Below are 22,379 nucleotides of genomic sequence, written 5' to 3'. Positions count from 1 at the left end.
TTATGTTAATCACCATACATCATTAGTTTTTGATGTAGTATTCGTTGATTCATCGTTTGCATATAACACCCAGTGCTCCTTTCAGTACATGCCCTCTTTAATACCCATCACCAGGCTAACCCATCCCCCCACCCCCCTCCCCTCTAGAACCCTCAGTTTGTTTCTCAGAGTCCATAGTCTCTCATGGTTCATCTCCCCATCCGATCTCCCCCCCTAAGCTGGAACAAATTTGGAAAAAAATTTTCAAGAAGGCCACAGAAAGCATATAGGCATAGAAAACACTAAAGTATTCTGAAGTGACTATAGTTCTTATCTCTTTAATATGCAAAATATGGAAGAAATATTTAAGAATTCACCATTGATTTGGAAAAAGAATGCTATTTTTTTAAAGATTTTTATTCATTTATTTGTCAGAGAGAGAGAAAACACAAGCAGGGGAAGTGGCAGAGGAGAAGGGAGAAGCAGACTCCCCACTGAGCAGGGAGCGTGATTCAGGGCTGGGGCTCGATCCCTGATCCCTAGACCCTGGGATCATAACCCCAGCCCAAGGCAGACGCTTAACTGACTGAGCCACCCAGGTGTCCCAAGAATGTTATTTATTTGCTGGCTATTTCATTTCCTTCCTTCACAGAAACTCAAGTGATTAAGTCAGCTATCCTAAAAATCAAGACAATGATTTTATCAATATGTTAATTCTAGTTTCCCACGTGTTTTCACACAGTGTCTTCCCACAATGCACTGCCCTAAGCACTTAATCCGTGACTGAGGTCCAGTAGCCCAAGCCCAAAGTAAGACCACAGCCTCCATCAGCATCAGAACTTCTGATTTTTCACCAGTGTTCAACTACATTTCCACTTCCACCGAGTACAATGCTCAACAAATAAAATAAAATAGAATGAAACAAAGCAAAATAAAATAACAGACCTTTGAATGAAATTAATGTTAGACCCCTATTATTTGATTACACCAAAACTAGTGTGTCACTTTGCTCCTTCTCTGATTTGCTGCTTGAATGAATTGTTTACAAAACATGTAACATTCTTCTGAAATGAACTGGGGAGGGAACAGAATGAGAGAGAGAAAAGGTGGGGGGTTGAAGGGGAGAAGGAGGAAGGAAGAAAAGTGTTCAGTTCAACTGGAATCAAGAAAACTGAGCAGGAAATACAACATGAAGGCCTATGATTCTTTCAAAGGTTCACTTGAGTTAACAATATACAACTTTATAAAACACTTTTCTCTGCCTCGGGCTCTATCTCTTTCTCTCTCACACATGGACACATGTGCACACATACACTCAAACAGGCCTCTACCCCAAACTGAAATAAAGGGCGAATGTGCGTTGCTAAGCTTTATGAACGACCACTTGCACCTGGCCTTGGCAATAGCAACAAAAGCCAACTGCTTTTCCAAAATTATTTTCTATGTTAAAATGCCACTGAAAAAGGGCTCACACGAAATAAAAATGCATCCTGTTCTGGAAGGAGCATGTAGGTAACCAGACCCACATAAGCCTTTGTCCCAATTTGACTGAAACCCCAAATATATGAATGTGAAGTTGAGGCTAGATGGGCTCAGACAAGATGGAAAAACAGCCTGAAGCACAGAACATTATGTGAAAATGAATATGAGCAATTAATCTGATAGAAATTTGAGATATCATACATTTTGAAGTCACCAAGATGTTGTCTAATTTTCTTTATTAGTTCTCCAAATTCCCATTGTTTTTGAATGATCACATGGAAGGCCAAATATATAACAGATGGATATATTATTGCAATCACTTTCACCCTTTCCAGAAACAGAGAGAAATGCAAATACTTGATAACAACTTCATCAGGCATCCAATGGCTCAGGTAGAATTAGAATTCAAGACATCAAAAACCTCAATACCCAATTTAATCCTTTAACCACGAGTCCACACTCTCTTTCAAAATTGTTAATAGAAACAACATTGCCCTTTTTGTACAGCTGTAGATGCCCTATTGATCTGTATCACATACCATTTAACACTGGATGATTTGGCTAGGAAAAGCGATGTTCACTGTTCCGTGGCAAATCAGACAACAATGCTAAGATAGGCTATAGAACCAGGAAAATAGTATAGGAGATGGGGAAACAAACAACCACAAAGAACAAACCTCATCTGCATGTTTTTCGCAGCTATTTTTTACTCCACAAGAAAGCAAAGTGGTAGAGTGCAACTGTATTAAAAGTAAAGCTATTTCTGCCTAACGCAGATGTGGATCATGGGAATGGAAACCTAATAAACCAACAGCTGAAGGCCACATTATTGTCCTATCCTCCTCCCCTAGCTCATTTAGAAAATGACATGTTTTTCTCCACAATGTTTTCCCCCTCCTCTCTCTTTAGTGGCAGTAATGCTGAATGCTCTTGACATAATTCTTCGTTCACCCCTGACAGTCATTTTTTTTAATACTATCCCAGTAATAAAACACCTGACCTGAAGTCTTTCAAATGGCCATGGGCTTGGGTTACCCCAATTAGCTAGGCTCATTTGGAAGTATCCAGAGGAGTCAGGTGTCTCACTCTTCGCTAAACTCAGCATTATGAGAGAATACATCGTTTCATTTAGGTCAATTTCTTTTTCTAGTGTATTTCTTTATTCTTCTATGATCTAAACATAGCAAAATAACAGGTTTAAAAGGTAATCTACAAGTACATAGAATTGATAGTAAATATTTCTGCCTTGGAAGTCATACAGGACAACATTTCTAGTTCTCTGAGAGTTGCTTTTCAATATTCAAAGATAATTGAAAGAATTGTGTGTACAAGCATCAATGAAGAGCTATTTTGTTTACATATAAGGTAGCTACAGTTCTGCACAATTCAATAAAAATACATATGCACTTGTGCGCAGAGCACACATCTGTGAATATCTGAATATCTGGGTCAATATATTTGGGGGTACATAGCTCCCAAATCAATAGCTCTTTATAAAAAACTCAGATGTAGAAGAAAGAAGAAAATGTGTATTCTAGAGATAAAAGTATGTTTATTCCATGTTTGTGTATTAACAAATGTAGGATTTGTCTCAAGAATCAAGTAGGGAGTTACTGTAAATAAGAACACTGAGGTTTCTCTGAGAACTTTGGCAAAGGAATATGGGCATTTTCAACATAAATGAAATGTAAGAGAAATCAAAAGAGCATATTTAAAAATATGTTAAAGGAAGGGCCCTTTAGGGGGGAGATCGGAGGGGGAGATGAACCATGAGAGACGATGGACTCTGAAAAGCAAACTGAGGGTTCTAGAGGGGAGGGGGTGGGGGATGGGCTAGCCTGGTGATGGGTATTAAAGAGGGCATGTTCTGCATGGAGCACTGGGTGTTATACGCAAACAATGAATCATGGAACACTACCTCAAAAACTAATGATGATGATTGGTGATTAACATAACAATAATAAAAAAAAAGCTGTTAATGAAGGAAAAAAAAAGTAAGGAACCTTTAATTTTTAAATTATTATGAACCAAAATGCAGCTTTGTGTATCTGATATAACAATCTCTCTGCTCTCTTTATCTCATATTTAATATTCACCAATGAGTGCAAGACTTCTCAACAAAACTATAATTTTTCTTCACAAATCCTAAAAGATTGGTGTGTGCTATAAATTTTATCACTGGTCACATTTTTATTCCTTCTTAAAAAGAGTAAACCATAAGATTTCTTGACAGACAATACTTGAAATAGGATATGAAGTCCACACAACTAAGTTGGACAAAAAATGCACACTGAAATGAGTGCATATGTCTCCCACAGACTACAAGCCTCTTTTTGATATACATGTAACTCAGTAAGGAGGGGAAAAGAAATTGAATTTAGCTGATGCAAATGAAATTAAAACTAAATTGGTTGTCACATCAAACTGATATTAACTATGTAAATGTTTTCTGTTTATAAAACTACAGTTTAGAGAGTATAATGCTGCAAAAATACAAATAGTTTTGTGTTCATTTAAAATAAAAATTAAAAGAGAGTGTGGAATTGTTTACAATCTTTCCCACTCACCCATGTACTATTGAAGGGACTATGAACCATGAAAGCTGTGTTCATAGAGTATTGAGATAAATGTGCACATACATACACACGTCAATACACATGCATACTTTCTGGCCAGGCAGTATCCCATTACATCATTGCTTCAAATGCATTCATTCTCTTCAATATTGTTGGCTGTTTCAGGTTAACTACCAAAATCATTTGCCTGAGAAGCGAGATTTAATTGTTTTACAACTACCTCTGTGAGGTACAATAGGGATTACAAGTACCCATTGATTATACTATTGGGTAGAATAAGGGACTCTTATTCTAGCATTTCTCATTCATTTTGTCATTGCATTCTCTTTGAAAGAGACCAAATGGGTCCCAGCAGGTGAAAGCAAAGAAACCTGAAAGGCCCCCTTTGATGAATGACAATACCACAACCACCCTCCCCCACCATTTTTGGAGATTATAAAACCTTATTAAATCATGCCCTGTTAGATATTGATTGAGAGGGAGCTAAACTAAAACCAACAATAGCAGCATGGATCAGAGAACACTGCTTTCATCAATGGGCACTAAACACAGCTAAGCTTTCCAATCCTTGGCGGGGGGGGGGGGGACTTTTTTTTTTTTTTACTATTTACTTTTGTTTAAACCATTATCCCAGAAAGTCATACAATTATAGCAGCTTTGTCAGTCAAGAATAGATCGTAGTTGTCTAGCACTTCATCTTTTTTAATGTAGCAGTGTACTGCACAAACAATATTATACTTGGTTAAGATTCAGGATTATTATTATGATTATTGGGGGGGTGCAATTCTGGGTAATTATCATAATTATTCTTGACTCTGGGACCCCTTTGATGACAAGCCTGCTTTAAAGTAAACCACTTGGACATAACAACCCAAGATATTTGAAAAGAGGCTGCTGCCAGAATCAGAGTTGAAAACTCACCCATATTTTAAGGCTATCTTGATTATCAGGCTGTTTGCGTTCCTGGGCTGTCTTTTCTGCCATCTGTGAGCGCCACAGCAAACAACCCCTTTATGACAATCACCTCAGTATAAGTTGAATATGTCTGCTTTAGAAGAGACTTCTGTAATAAGACTCTGTGCTAATTAACTGTCAGCTTTTTTTTTTTTAATCAGCAGAGTGCATTTCAGAAAGTAAAGGAAAGACATTTCACCAAAAACTCCTAAACAAGAATTCAGCTTATGTGCTAGACTACAACTTCTCCTTGTTCTCAGGCCTTCCTCTAAGTAAATCTGTTTGCTTTAATTACTTCTCATGTGATAAAGATTTTCATTTTTCTTGCCAGTTGACTATGGGTAATAACATTTGCTCCTCCCTCTAGACATCTAGTTGATTCAATAACTTCACCAAAAGGAAAAAAGAAAAGAAAAGAAAAGGAGAAGAAAAGAAGAGGACAGGAGAGGAGAGAGGAAAAGGAAGGAAGGAGAGAAAGAAAATATGCAGGTGTAAAGGCAACTTTTTTGTGCTAGAAATAGTAGTTACATGGTTTAAAAAAAAGGCAGCTAGTATTGCTCTTGAAAACAATCATAGTTAAAAGGGCTAGATACTGAAATTAGTAGTTTGCTATCAAAGGTGAATAATTTCCTATTCAAGAGAAATAATTATTTGTAGAAACAGCATTATATGCCATGAAAATGACATTTGAAAAAAAAAAATTCCTAGCAACTATCATTGTCTTGGAAGACCATAGAAATCAAGGCTTCTGCAAAATAAAAACAAATCTATTTTGCTGAATTCTTTTCTAGTTGGTAGATAAAAACAGTAGTAACTATTTGAATTAAGCATTAATATTTCCTTTAAAAAATAAAACTTAGGAATTAATGCAAAGGTTTTTATTTTGTTAGAATCACCTCTGAATTATGGATCTCCAAAATAAACAAAGGAAATACAAATTTGGATTTGTAAGTTGGATACGGTAAACATAAAAAATGAGAACAGCATGAAATTACTTTGTTTTTGGGCAAATTTTTATTTCTTTTCACACAATATTCACTCAATTTTCCAAATTTTAAATTGCATCTATAAATTAAATTTTATTATTGAATGATATAAAATGTACTCAAAACTTTATCATATTGCTAATCAATATTTTCCATTTCTGGAGTCTCCTATTAGTTAGCTTAAACTTTGAAATTAGGCATTATATTCTTTTAACATTTTTAAACACTTGGCATCAAATATTATAATTCATAAATTTTATTTCTCTATTTTTATTTCTACACCTTCCTAATGCTATACTTTAAAGAAAAACTTTAAAGTACTAAGTATGCCTTACACTTTTAAATCAATATATCTAATTAGTATTTAAAAAATTTTTTTGAAAGGACAGTTAACAAACAAAAAAGTTGCCAAGCTATGTATTGGGTGATAGTCTCTTTAAGCATGATGGTGTCTATACATTTTTATAAATGCTGCAAGCCATTTTAAAAGCTTTAAATTTTCATACAGTACCTGATATAGATAACTAAATGACAAAATCTGTTGCTAATATTATTTTCATTAGATTTGACTTTTTTCAAGTGAATGTTACCTGTTAGTTTCATACTGATTAGTTCAGTTCCTTTGCTGATTTGTATTTCCTAAAAGATATCTGAGAATTATTCTCTTAATGTATAATAAATTTTTAATTCAGTCATCAATTGGCAATTTTAGATTGCCCTCTATCTTAGGCAAGTAGCTAGAATGTAAAATAACTGACCATTTAAGTTTCAGTAATAGTATTTTTAAAATGTCCTTAAAGTACCTTTTTCTGTTTTCCATTTTTTTTTTACATGCTGTATTTTAACTCTTCTTTAAATTGCCTGGGAAAATTATACAGAAATAATTCTATTTAATAATAAATCATTATAGTGAGAAAATTATCAAAATTGTGTTCAGTATCCTTCATATGTGAGAATAATTAATAATAGATTGCAAAAAATTCATACTGTAACGTATTTAGAGGTGCCTTTCATGAGTTTTTTCTCTTTCATCACATTTAAAGATTGCAAACAAGTGAGAAATTATTTTGGTTTCAACACTAAAACATAATAGTCCCAATGCTTAGAATTTTCCTTGAAATTGAAATTTAATGCTGTTTTGTTCTTTTATTATGTGGCCTTTGTGGTCAAACTACATAGATGATCTTTTAGTTAAGTTCTGTGATCTCTGTCTAGAATTTTGTATGTTTAGCATGTTCATAAATACTGTGCCTAAATTATTACTTATTTAACAGTTTTAATAATACTATAAAATGATTTCAATCTGTATTAGAACTGTAGTGAAAAAAGAAAAGTGCTACATATTTTGCTTAATTTTTTTAACTGCTGAGAACACAGAAAGAAGCCTATCTCATAGAATTTTACTCTTTATGCATGATCACATATACTTTTTTTCTTCAATGACTCATTTATCAAAGTGTTAAAGAAAAATAAAGAGATTTTTCTTCTAAAGACTCTCCTAAAGCCAATCTGCAGGATTATTTTGAAGTACACACAAAGTATTACTCCCCTCTACCTTAGAAAAACATTCCCTCAAACAGTCCCATGCATGTGACAATAAAGTAAAAATTGAATAAATTGTTTAAATGAATAACTGTGCTGAAAATATCCTAAATGCTATTAGCATCTACTCCACAAAATGGTTTCTGTTGCATTAAATATGATTTGTTTTTCCTAGTGATACCTGTCATACTCACTTTGTTACTGGGGGGAGGGGAGCGGAGCTAATTTTCACTAAGTTGAAGTATGTTACTACAAGAAATAATAATTCAATGAAATAGAAATTGGATTTTTAAAATTGAGTTGGTAGGAACATCTTAATTATTTCTTTTCAGACACATCTAACTCATGGGAATGTTTATTTGTGGTAGATTCACTGGAATGAATTTTGACAAAATGTTTCGTCATTTCTGAAGTTGGTAAGTACCCGATACAGTGCTTTCTACACATGAAGTTTCTTCTCTCTCAAAATCTTACATTTTCTCTACACTCAGTTATTTAAGAAAATTTAATTTCTCAGGACAGGACATAATTATAGTATTTTTCACACGGAACTTTGTAAAACTGTAAGATTGCTTGACTTTGTTCCTGGAGCTTTCACATACAGATATTGGATGGACTCTGCTACAGTTTCCCTAGGATTTATGAGGGTGAAATATTAACAGTAGCACTCTCTTCAGTTTCCAAGAGATGTTTACATATCGAAGCTAAAGGCTTTCTTTCGACCTGACCCAGGCCTTCCAGTCCAAGCTCAGCGCATATTCACAAAGTACATGCATTAATTTTCTCATTCAGCATAGGGAAGTTGGAAACATATGTTAAGAGAATTCTTAGAAGCCAAACTCCTTAGAGGGAAAATCTGAGAAGAAAAGTCAAATCTCCTTACTTTCAGGCTAAACGGTAAAGTCCCAGGCTCCACTGGAAGGTTTCATTGGAAAGTCAGTCAGCAACACTCCTCTTTTGTCTCTTCTTACAAAGTATGACCACTGTGAGGCAATGAGACATTTGGATGGTCTTCTTTACAGCAGCGACCCTGAGAGTCTATACACAAGTTTCACTGAAGCCTGTACCCTCTCCGCGCCCCACTGCTCAACCCATTTATCAAACTCTTCTTTTGGAATTACCTTCAACGTGCGATAATTAGCTACTAGAAACATATTCTGACTTTACGGTCAGACTTCATGTTTAAACCCAAAGCACAGATATCCACGTTTACCACACCTAACTCCACATGTTTCCCAAAGTCAGTCTTCTTTTATTGGACAAAGATATTCCATTATAAAAAATGTTCAAAAGAGTGGGCAGTAGCATATGAGGGCAATTATCAAGAGGACTCCCAATACTGGTTTGAGCAATGGTAGCATCATTGAAATGAGTATTTAATACCTACAAGATGACCACCTTGAAGCATTTGATTTTGATGAATGTTTGGTTATATTAATTAAAATCATCAGTCACTCAGCCCTTGAATATCTGCCTGTCACAGTCTCTTATAGCTCTGCATGAAGCATGACTTGAAAACATACACTTCATAGTCACAGTCCCTTTGGAGGTAGGCCGTGTGAGTGATAAGGCTTCTTTGTTTATTTGCACAGTTGGTAAAAAATTTAAGACAAATTTTAACATATGGACTAATATTTAATATATTTTCAGAAAACACTGAATCACCACACATGTAAATTTGTTAAGTTAGGTAAATTTAAATTAAAGAAAAATATTGGGTCCAAAAAGACACAAATTTTAGAATATAGTAATATGAACATTTAGTTAATGCATCAAATGTATGCACCCAAATCTAAAATTTTGTTTTTAAAATAAAGTATACATACCAGTGTTTAAATGTTTTCAAAGGGTTTAGCAAAAACCACCCGATAATTTTAATAACAGTTGTTTTACATATGTATTTTTAAATTTAAGAACATGTTCAATTATGTTGAATTCCGTATGCACCAAATTTTGAATTTCTAATTTTCTTTTAAAGTTAATTTCTCTATTTTCAACAAAGACCATATATGTTTGATATACATTTTTCCCTTCTGAAAGGGAAGTTAACAGATTGTTTTGTGAATGCAATTTACCATAAAGAAGTAACTATGTGATGTACTTGGTATGTGAGAATTCCTAGTCTTGCCTAGCAGTGTACGTGGACTCTAGTATCTTTGCATAACTTGGTGTGTCTTGCCATTATGAACTAATTATTCCAGTGAAAAAGAGGAAAGTAAATTCAGGTTTCTCTGTCTTAATTCAGCAATGGAGTCTTCTCAGAGTGTTAACTTGGATGCAACTTCTTAAATTTCAGAAACATTACCAACTCCACCTCTAGAAGATGACGAAAGGGAAATCATAAACATCGCAACCAAGAGACCCTGTATTAAACACATGGCAGGAACGTCATTGCTCTCCGATTGATGAATATGTTGTCTTTTGTGTGGCCAATTCATTTTTCTCTTATATGACATATTATGTTATTAAGGATTTTTAAGATTGGCTACAGGTTTTCATTCACTCACTGATTTTCTTTATTCAAAGAAGTCATTATTTTATTATTTATGTGGCTCTAAAATTATTCTTAGAGATTATTCTCTCACCATCTAGTTAGTACTTCGTATTTTGTCTATTATATCATAGAACTTAGAAATCAGTCTTTCCTAGCCTTGCTACCTAAACAATGAGCTTTCATGAGCTCCTCCTCCAGTTTTGACTATAAGAAATCATGTCATCCTCCTAAGTTATTTTATTTCTCTTTTGACTTAGATAAGAATCTAATGCTGAATCTTTTTAATAGCTTAGGGAAAAAATCGTAAAACTCCATTTTTTATTACTGCCATTTATAGGTTTCTGTGACACATTCAGTTTAGAAAAAGAAAGCTGGATCATTTGAGAAAATGTTCAAAATCACAGTAAGATAGATCTAGGTAACTGCCTTCCTAAAATACTAAAATAACAGGCACACTTAGTGATTAAGACAAAATATGAGAACAAGGAGCAAGAATTTGGAAACATATTTCCCTTAATATATTAGAATTACCCTGAGGGCAATTATCCTGAAGCTTACATCCTCACCCCATCCTCTCTGGTTCCTTCTGCAGGCTGTATAGAGAATAATTTCCTATGCTTCTGAAAGGTCTGATCTTAACAGTGTCTCTACCTCCGCACTTTTGGCTTCCTTTACTTTTGCCTTCTTACTCATTGGTTTGTTGTTATTTTTACAATAGTTTAGAAGCTACTAAGCACCACTTCATTGAAGTATGACTTGTTGTATTGTATGTATTGAGTTTGTTCTTAGAGCCATGGGCTGGACAATCTTTCTGATACTGTGGCTCTGAAGTTATTATTTCTAGTGAAGTAAGAGATTTTCAGGTCCAACATCTAACATCTGTTATTTGCTCTCAGCTTCTACCACATGAGGGGACTCAATACTGCTTTCTTCATACGTATTAGATTTTAAATTTCTGGAGGGCAGAGATGCTTTCATTTGCTTTTCCTCTTAATTATCCCTTCCTTGTGAAATTTGATTTTGCTTATAGTAGGTGCTAAGAAACTTTATTGAAGGACTTGTCTGCCATTAATACTTCCTCTGAAGTGAAACTTGTATAGTCTATGAGAAAATCCAATAAAAGGTATCTGCTTGCCGAGTCAGCTTGGTGAAAATCTTTTCTTTTTCACCATTAGTGTGCTTCTGAGCAAATTTCTCAGACTTCCAGACTCTTTCCAGAGATAGAGTCATTTGATTGTACCTGTATCTTCCTGGTCTAGATGAGTCCAGTATGGACTAGGGGGCAGAAAAAGGACTGGATTGAAGAAGTTCCAGCTTACTCCTTTGGCAAGTCACACTTGCTGTACCAGCTCTGACCTTCAACCTCAGTTTGGTGAAGTGGCTTCCACCTTATTTCTTTTGTCTGGGCAACTATCTTTGTCATTGCCCACAGCATTTTTTTTCTAGAGCCAGACCTTTCCTTATTCTTATTAATGGCCCTTGAGGCTAGAGTCAGTTGTCAGAATTTACCTCATGCAAATGGACTCTATATCCTTCCAAGACAAATGCCAAGATACAGAATTCCCTGGCAGAGTCTGCTTTTTAAGACCATTCTCATCTTTTGCTATATTCCCTATCCAGAACTCCTGTCATTAATAGAGACCCATTGCCACTTCATAGTAGATCCCCTGGATCTGTGCCATATCCCAGAGGAGACAGCTTCCAGGTTTGTGTTGAGTCATTGCCCACTCATGGCTACCCTGGTCCAGGTAAAGATCTAGTGCAAAGCCCAAGTCCTGCAAGCCTGCTCTGTTCCACCATTGTTATTGTTAGCCTGGCCCTGGATGCCTGTACCTACAGAGATGTTGGGCCATTAGCTCCTCATGCTTCTATTAGAACCAAAATCAAGAGGGTAGTGAACAGGGTACAAAAGATTAGGAAATTCTGATTGTACTTGCAGCCCAATCTAGTAATGGGCAGAGGGATAGCAAGAACCTAAATGAGTAAAAGCCAACTGGCTTTCTTAAAATAATGATCCCAGTATCATAATCACACAGATAGATTTGAAAATATTCCGTATCTTGATGTTACATCTAAGCATGCTGAAGCAGTACTGAACAACACAAATGCTGGCTTTTTGTCTCTTTATGCTTCCACGCCTTAACATATAAAATCACCATTTTTAAAAAGTAGATTTTTTTTTTAAAGAAATGAGACACAAAACATATCTTTATATGCCAATCATTGATTATGCTACCAATAATAACTTTAAGCACCTGGACATTTGAGAGCAATTTACATCAAACTCGTGCTTTTCTGGAGAAACATTTACCATCTGCATAATGTAGGATGATATTTCCAGTTAATACCTACTTCATATCTGGGGTACGTACTAAGAATGAAAAAGACGTTGCTTATGAAAGGCTTGTTTCTTGACAGTGCATGAATAGTGTAACCATCAGTTTATGTTCTATTGAAATGATCAATAGAGAGCCAACTTTTTTCTACTTATAATTGGCAATGACAGAAATGATGGACATTATTATTTCTGTCTGAAAATAAAGCCCATTTCTGCAGTTCTGTGATTCTGGTTTCTTCATGCTATGTAGTAAATGCTTCCAATTAGAACACATAAAAAGGACCATTTTATACCTTATGTTTTCTAAATAAAGTTTGCATTTGAGCCAATCTGGACCTTATCAAGAAAATACAGATGTCAAGTTTTTTTCCCAATGGGACAATATTTGATCACAGGCTTCAAAGCAATTTTATATGATATAGAAAATTATTATACAAAATGGCAAGATACAGAGCTATTAATGGCTCAAACATTAATTTTTATTGACTAAACACTAGTAACACCTGATTATCTATACCCATGACTGCCACCTGAACCTAAGTTTTCATCCGTTACTCTTTATCCTGGACAAATTCAGAGCATGTTATGTAAGTCAGTCCCATATTAGCTTAGTAAGTATTTTCCAAGATGGTGAACTAACAATAGTATTTGTTTTGTGACCAGGAGAGTCACGCTCACTCACTTCATCGTTACATTTCTCCAGATGGTTTTTAACAGAAAACCTCTGGTGAAGAAAGAGGCAAGCTACCGGTGTCCATCTGCTTTGGTTCCCAGTTCATTTCTTTTTATTGATTTTACATTTTGGCCAATTAATGTATTTGGTTTATAATGTTCTCTTTTTTATTCAAGAGGATGCCTCTACCCATTGTAGCTTCTCTGGCACACACACACTCCAAATGACAGCAGCTGGTGGGGGGGTCACCACAGCAACTTGCTAATTCCAATTGTCATGATGCGTTGAGTTCATCTTAGCGTTTCAAGCCAATTCACCCTTTCCTTAGGAGGAGAAAGTCAGGACTGACTTATCCACAGGACAGGACAGGACAGGACAGGAAAAGGAAAGGAAAGAAAAGGAAAGGAAAGGAAAGGAAAGGAAAAAAAGGAAAAGGAAAAAGAAAAGGAAAGAAAGAAAGAAAGAAAGAAAGAAAGAAAGAAAGAAAGAAAGAAAGAGAAAGAAAGAAAGAGGGAGGGAGGGAGAGAGGGGAAGGGAAGAGAGAGAGAAAGAAAGAAAAGAAGACAGACCCACAGAATTCCTTTTCCTTGAATAGCTGATATGCCAAAACAGGAAGTGAAGAACAAGGGAAGCTTCTGGGTTCATGCTGTGATTTAAGAAAGGAAATAGTTCCCACAGGAAAATCACATACTATTGTGTTTTGGCATTGCATGTTAGGAAACAAAGAGGCTAGATTTTTTTCTTTTCAAAGAGGCAAATGGGACAGTAAAGTGATACAGCTATAGTTTCTATTCTCTAGTCTCTTTATAGAGAAAAGGACTGTGTGGTTTTGTGAACAATCACATATATTTTTATATTATTCTCAGTGGCACTGACATGCATACTTCTAGTTTTTGGATTTAATTTCTGCATTTGTGTCCAAAAATCTTTTTTGAAGATCAGTTAGTTGTTAAACAAACCTTAGAATAATTTACTAGTTTTGTTGTGAAGGCTGTGGAGTATAATTTTCAAGTTTGGGCATTTGACTTAGTTTTAGAAAAATTTTAGAAAATACAGTTACCAAGTGTAGCTATTTAATCTAGTTGTTTTGAAGGGTTAACTGTGTGCAAAAAAAAAAAGTCTTTTACTTTATTTTTTTCATCAGTCATTAACATAGCTGCCATGCTGTGATTTTCTCCTTTATGACTTTCTTTAAATAGACATACCAAAAGAAATGTTATGTGAGTCAGTCAGTCTAAAGGTTTCTTGCTTGTTCCATAATTAAATAATGCCATTCTTAAAGAGAGAAAAATATCTATTTTAGGAATTTGCTCTTAGGAGAAAAAAAAAACACCTTTTATTTGAACAAAATGCAATCAATGCAAAAAATGGCAGTTTGAAATTTTATTATATGGATGATTGTCTCAATTCTTTTTTAATTTTCTTAGTGTAAAAGTGGCTTTTTTTATTGATTTACTACAAAATCCTGAATAAAACATAAACTGTTTTATTTTTCTAACCTCTAAATAAAGATAATACTTAGCATATAGATTATTTTGAGGAGCAAAATGTTAATGATATTAAATTATTCTAATTGAAGTAAACAGCTCTCTGAAATAAGGATATTCAAATATTAATTGTTCTGTACTCCAAATCGTCTTTTGTCTTGCTTTTCAATTATTTAGTCTGTTTTTTGATAAAAATTAAGAGTTCATGATGATTTACTGCATGCAAAGATCAAATTATTATTCAGCTATTTAATGTAAGAGAAATCTCTGGATAGTACTGAACTTTTAGGTAAGTGACTTGACACTTTTTCATCCTATTTATATTTTAAAAGTTTATTTAAAAATAAATATTTACAACTGTTTCTAAGCAAGAGAAAAACACAAGAAAAGAACAGAGGATAATACTTTAATAGGAAAAGCTGGGCAAGCACTGTTCATGTGGCAGTTACAGATTTGTCCTGATCTTTTCTGTTCTTTATTCAAGCCTGTCTTTTCAAACTCACCCTCACCTAACCTGACCTGCCTGTCTTAGATCACACACAAGAACAATTGTTCAGGAGTGGTTCTGTGTTGATACCTTCACCATTTAGTGAAGGATTAAGGTGAGATAGAAAAAGAGCTGTAATAATCCCCATAATTAAAAAATCAGACTCCATCTCCTTCTTACCACCCCTGACTGTGTCATCTAAATAACACGAGCACCTCCCCACTCCCACTCCCCCATCTAGGCTCCCTTTCTTGACTCTTCTGGAAAGTTATAAGAAAAGAATACAAAGGAGGGTATTTAAAAGAGAAAATGAGAAGATGAAGCAGAGCAGAGAATTAAGGCAAAAGATGGGAGGAGTTCTTACCCACTTGAAGTGTGGGCAGCAGAATTAGGACAACCAAAAGAATTCAAAGATGGCTTTTTCACTGTAACTACAGAGATCATCAGGGCTTGGAGTCAGACCACATGGTTTCTAATCCTGGATATACCACTCTAGCTCTGCAGCCTCTAGCAAATTATCTAACCTCATCTATAAAATAGGGATAATGATAGTCCTACCTCAGAGAGCTATGAGGATGAAATTAGATACTATATAAAGCACCTACCAGAGCACAATTAGTAAATGCTACTACTATTACTGTACCTTCAGTCATCAAGCATTGTACTAGTCACAAAACTATATATCTGAAATGACTGATGAATTCCCTGAAAAGCCTAAGCTACCAAAGGAGAGCATGACTCCAAAAGTAAAAGCCTGTCTTTGCACGTTTCAATGGTGACTCCACCTCAAAAGGCCACAATAAAGCAACCCAGACATATTGGTAGGAACAAGGTAACCTAAGGTAACAGTGGTAGCCATCTAAAGACAAGGATTCTTATTCTGAGGATCAGGGACATTCCAAAACACAGGCCTTCAGAAACTTTATGATATTCTGGGAGAGAAGGGCTTTAGCCATTAACCAAGTTAAAGTACATGAGATGGCATGCCTGCCATCTTTACTTCTTAATAATAAATCCTTAATAAATTTAAGAAGGAAATTAGCTATGTTACCATATCCAATAGGCAGGCATGAATACCAACTGGTACAAGTCACAGGGCTTCTCTGGCCACAGGCCAGGTTCCCACATTGATTCTGAAGACCCTAGATTTCAGCTAGGGAGGTAAGAACAGATGATCTGCTCTGGTTTGAATAAGTCTGATTTGGTAATGTTTATTTTTCCCTCAAATAACCTTTCTTATCTAAAGGATTTATATGGTTCTCTCTGGCACTAAATGTTCAAACCTACCCTTGAGTTTCCACTAATAGGCCAGCAACTCCAGTACTAAAAGGGCTTTTTATATGTTCCTTTGATAAAGGCGTTTTGGCCACTGTGTTATGGGTACTCATGTAGTAGAGGTCTATGGGCCTCAGGCAAAGTCCAGATGCTCCAACCATGAAATAGGCAGTGAGACTTGCCAGTTCCACCAGAGGTACAAAGAAGTATAAGGCCAGCTACCCAAAAGCCTGATTCGACAATTTTAAGAAACGGCTAGTATAATTGAATCCATAATTATCACCTAGGATTCAGAGAAGGGTTTCTCCATTTGCCACCTGCTTTTTGATCCTGCAACAATATTCATATAGTTTTCCAAGCACTTCATCCTGAAGTAAAAGCCAGTCATGTCTAAATTTAAATATTTTGTATTACTTGCAAATAGCACGTCAAAAAATCCTATTTTATAAGCTATTTGATATATAAGAATCCCTAGAATCTTTGGTAAATCTCTTCAAAGTCATTTTTCCCCTCTTAAAATAAGGATGTTTTCTTTTTCTTTTATTTTCTTTTTTAAAAAACTGAAAAGAAATTAAACTCACTCACACCAAATCAAGTACTATAACCCACGAGATTTAAATAAATTTTGAATTTGACAAAATTCATTTTTACTATTATTAGTGATCATCATGTAGAATTTAACATGAACCCAGTGCTTAGACTAATTAAAACATCTTCTTAAATAAGTTTTTGTGATAATTCACAAATTTTTTCTGGTAGCAAGCAATAGAGGTTTTGATTAAAAAGTATTTCCATGCTTTAATATAACATATAAGTTACTAATATTACATATTTGTGTGGATATTTCCTATAATTAACACATATGGACATAAGAGCATTATACTGAATATGTGTATTTTTAAAATACAAGATAATTCCATCAAAAAGTGAGAGAAATATGTAGTATCTGGGCTACAACAAAGCACGTGACATATGAAAACTATTTCTGGAGCTCCCATTTATATATTAGAAATATAAAGTCAGAGTTAGAGTTGGACTACATCAATCTCAGTTTCATTAACTACCTCCAGAATCACAACCTCATCCCTATTTTTCAATTTGGCTTCACTGACCTGAGCTCAGAAATACTGTCTGAAACTGGGGCGTTTTTATAATGAGTTGTTTGTGGGATGTACAATTTATGAAAACCAAGTGAATTAGGAAATTTGGATTCTTTAAAAAAATGAGAAAGTTCAGTTCATTCTCTTGTTGCTTTTTTGTTATTTTATTTTTTGTTAATAGTGGTTGACACAGTAAAATCTACACTGCACTTTCACGTTATTTTCTCTTACAAGTCTTCAGCCCCTACCGTTTCGTCTGTTCTGTCAGCTAATTAAACACATAAACCTGTGAGGAAGCTACTGTTAAATCCACCCTGCTTACAAAGATGATTTCTCAATAGGCCTGATGTCGAATGTGTTTGAGGTGCACAGCATAACATCCTCAGGAAGACAAATACGTCTACTCACGAGCTGCCAACTGATATTCATGATTGCTTCAAACTGGACACTGGTATGAATCACTTACCACAAACATTTGTGGGGGGAAAAAGCTTGGACTTCCCAGAATAGGTGAGATAATCCAATAAAATAATTTATCTCCAAAAGATGTGTTTATAAGTTTTTTAAAGTGAGCATTGGCTCATTAAAAAAATTGAAAAGGTTATTATGTAAAATTGAAACAGAAAATATATATTCAAATCATTTCTTTAACATAAAAATACTTGTTTTTCATGTCTTTCCAAAAACCAGATGTGGTTAGTTCCATGTCCTAACTTTATTAACAATGTCCTTTGGGGCTATGCCATTTAAATCAATTTATCTGTTTTCAGGTGTAATAGTTAAAGTACAATTAGTACATATATAAATATTTACTGTCTGCTACAAATATAATTAATTAGATCTAGTACCCAGAAATTTTTTTTGCATGCTATAAATCACTTTTGATTTCAACAAATGGTACTACACAAACCTTGGTAAACTAAATGCTATTTGACTTATCATTGCTAAATAATTGAATAAAGAGAAGAGCTAGGTAAATGGTGTGGAAAAAATATCTAACATCACTCTTATCAAAATGAAAGTTGCTTTGAAAATGAAACACAATTTCAGCTTTTGTAGCTAGTGCAATCATTTTCTTACCTTTATTTCAGTAAAACACTTTTCCCCTACAATTTACACATATACACAATATGCAATGTAACTGTCCTTGTGATGCCTCAATTTCAACAAATGATTTTTTTCTTTTAATTATCTAGCTTTATTTTTGGGCATAGACCAATTGATTGTACATGTCATTAACCAAGCTCAAAGCACATTTGCATGTATTATTATTACATAATATCATGAAGTTGGGAGGTGACTGGGGAGTTAATTACTAGTAGGTAAAATTACTCTTGATATTAATCTCAAATCTATCACTGAAAATTACAAGTATACAGTATTGTGTTTTGGATCTTGGGGCATCAGATCTATGGGTTTTTTAATAATAACTTATTTTACTAAATAATACATCCTGAATATGCTTAAATATAGATCGGAAAGCTTTCAGATCTGGGGCATAGAGTGAATCTTTCATTTTTTGTGTGTGTGTTGGATACAGTTAAGATACGGTTAAGGGAATATAAGTTTTGAGTTTTCTTTTTCAGTGTATTGGACATTTGGGAGATGTATTATCCTTTTTCTATTGAAATTCCCATCATGTCTCATGCAGAGTGGTGAACTACACCCTGTAAGATCTCACTCAATACATTCTAGAGGAGTGGTTATTAATGAAAGAAATCACTCCCCAGACATACATATTATGGGACAATCATAAAGAAATAAGGGGGAATTTCCTTGTTTGTAATACATTTCACAGTGAATACTTTCACTGTTAAAGTCTTACCTTCTGACTTGATTGATTTTTAGGTGATCATGGGATTTTCCTACTTCTATTACTGACCTATATTACCTGGTACATTATGAAAATAAAGTGTGACTTGACTAGAGTCTGTTAATAGAAGCCTAATATCCCAGATGAGCTTTTAGAGACTTGTACCTTAAGTTCACCTGAGGCATTTTTGCAGAATTATAACTTAATACAGCTAGCAAAGACCTGGATTCCTAGGTAAGTATAGGAAAACTTGCTCTTTCCTAATACTAATGTTCCCACATCTCTCTATCTGCTATTATCCAAGCCTTGGCTCCATCCAAGGAAATGAAAGGAAATAAGACAAGTTAAACATGCCTAGGTGCCTAGAGAAAAGATTCACTTGAGTTCTCACAATATTATGAAGAAATCTTCTAAACTTAACACCCCCAGTGACTCACTTTCTTGAAGAAAATACTTTGTATGACTCCTGTAGTTAAACTCAGCCCACCTTCTAGTTATTCTCACTTGCCTATTTTCCATTGTGGTTCTAATCCCCAATTACTTACATTTACATCTGTTAATAGAAAACTTCTAATTTCCTAAATTCTCAGTAATTTAATAGTCATTAGAGACTACTCTAGGTTAAGGTAACAGGAAATTCCAAAGATTAGATATAAACTATCACTGTCTAAAGGCAAGCAAAAAATTATCTATTGTATACATATATATCTTTCCTCAATAAAATATATTTTACATAATATTTATAATATTTAAGCATTCCCTATATGCAACCACTGAATTACATGCTTTGAATGCATTATTTCATTGAGTCTCATAACAACCCAGTGAGTTAAGAATAACCATTTTTCCCATTTTGCAGAAGAGGAAACTGATAAATTTACCTGTGGATTAATCTCAGTAGAATCATCTGGAAGGCTTTGATGAAATTGGAATCTCTTAGGTACGAGCCAGTTCCCCAGATGATTTTGATACATACTGGGTTAAGAATCACCCATTAAAAAAAAAAAAAAAAGAATCACCCATTTAATGGATTTTAAATTTAATTGCATATCTATAAATATCTTCATACTAATTCAAATACACATTTATAGTGCCCTGCATTATCACCACTGAAAGCTGAGTAAATAGTGCTCATCTGGTGATCTTTTAAAGCCCATGCATCATTGCAGATGATCTGATATTCTCCTTGAGAAAAGCAATGATACGAAGGCCAATATTTGGTTTATAAGGCATTCTATGAGGCTAGGTAGGGCACAAATATTCCATGAATGATTCACTCAGGTGAAAAGCCTCTAATCTGTGGCAAGGGCAGAATTTTTTTAACTAAAAAAATAAAAAATTAAAAAATTTGTTTGATCTAATTTCCATGGAACCTCTTATGCTTCAGGTACTGTACTGATCTCAGGAATAAATGTTGATAAGAACAATTCCTGGGAGAAGCAGGTTGAGCCCAGTGGACCCCCTGAGTTGAGGATGACAATAGGGGAAGACCAAGGAGGCTAAGTTATGAAGGGCAGAATACCAGAGAGGAAAAAGTTTCACAGAGAAATTACTCAAAGGATCTGCAGAGAGCCCCCCGCCTTGAGTATTAAGTGGAGTACTAATCCCCACTTGCAGGTAAAGAAACTGCCCAAGGTTAAGGAAAGAGCTACCTGAAAGGATTAGAAGAAGCAATATTCAGCACTCACACAGGGCCAAAAATAGTGCCTGTTCCTACCAAACTGGAAAGCTTCATAATTCATGAAGCATTGAGTGGAGGCTCCTGTCTCAGTAGTAGGAAATAAAGAGCACTAAGCTTTCTTTAATTAGAAATCATTTTTTTTTAAGAGAGAGAGAATGAGCATGAGCAGGGGAGAGGGGGAGGGGCAGGGGAGAGGGATAGAGGGAATCATAAGCAAGCTTCACTCCCAGTACAGAGGCCAACTTGAGTCTCGATCTCATGACCCTGAGATCATGACCTGAGCCGAAATCAAGAAACCACACTCAACCAACTGAGCCACCCAGGTGCCCCTTTAATTATAAGTCTTAAGCAAGGCCCAGAAGGACCAAACTAGGCCCAAGTAACATAAGTGCATGCAATAGCAAAGCTCAAGAAAATTTATAGGAATATGAAAACATTCAGCACTCAGCAAGGTCAAATTCACAATGTCTAGATCTGATTAAAAATTTCCAGGTATGAAATGATACAAAAATACAGATTTGAAGGGGTACATGCACTCCAATGTTTATAGCAGTATTATCAACAATAGCCAAACTATGGAGAAAGCCCAAATGTCCATCAACTAATGAATGGATAAAGAAGATGTTGTGTATATATACACAGTGAAATATTACCTTGCCATTTGCAATGACATGGATGGAGCTAGAGTGTATTATGCTAAGTGATAACTCAGTCAGAGAAAGACAAATACCATATGATCTCACTCATATGTGGAATTTAAGAAGGAAAACAGATGAACATATGGGAAGGTAGGGAAAAGGAGAGAGGGAAACAAACCATAAGAGACTCTTAACAACAGAGAACAAACTGAGGGTTGATGGAGGAAGGGGGGTGCGGGATGGGCTCGATGGGTGATGGGTGTCAAAGAGGGCACTTGATATGATGAGCACTGGGTGTTGTGTGTAAGTGGTGAATCACTAAATTCTACTCCTGAAACCAATATTGCACTGTATGTTAACTAAGTGAAATTTAATAAAAAATTAAATAAAAAAAAATTTAATTAAAAAACTTCCAGGTATGCAAAAAAGTAGGCAAATATCATCCACAGTAAGCAGAAAAGTGAATCAATACAAACTGAAAAAGAACTGACACAATGTTAGAGTTACCAGACAAAGACATTGAACATTTACCATAACTGTATTCCATGTATTCAAAAGCTAGAGGAAAAATTGAACAAGTTAGTACAGACATGGAAGATACAAAAGAAGGCCAAAATTGAACTTACAGAGATGACAACTGCAATGTGTACAAAGAAAAACACACTGAATAGAATAACAGCAGATTATACACTGTGGAAGGAAAAACTAGTATGCTTAAAGACACAGCAATAGGAACTGTCCAAACTGAAAAAGAGGGAAAAAAAGACTAAGAAAATTTAACAGACCATGGGTGGTCTGTGGAAAAAAAATAGAGCACCCTAATAAACATCCAACTGGAGTTCTGAAAGGAGGGGAGGGGAATGATAAATAATAT

The sequence above is a fragment of the Leptonychotes weddellii genome, chromosome 7 (assembly GCF_054177405.1).
Source record: "Leptonychotes weddellii isolate Sample4059 chromosome 7, ASM5417740v2, whole genome shotgun sequence".
NCBI classification, from domain to species: Eukaryota; Metazoa; Chordata; class Mammalia; order Carnivora; family Phocidae; genus Leptonychotes; species Leptonychotes weddellii.
This window is presented reverse-complemented; position numbering follows the sequence as displayed.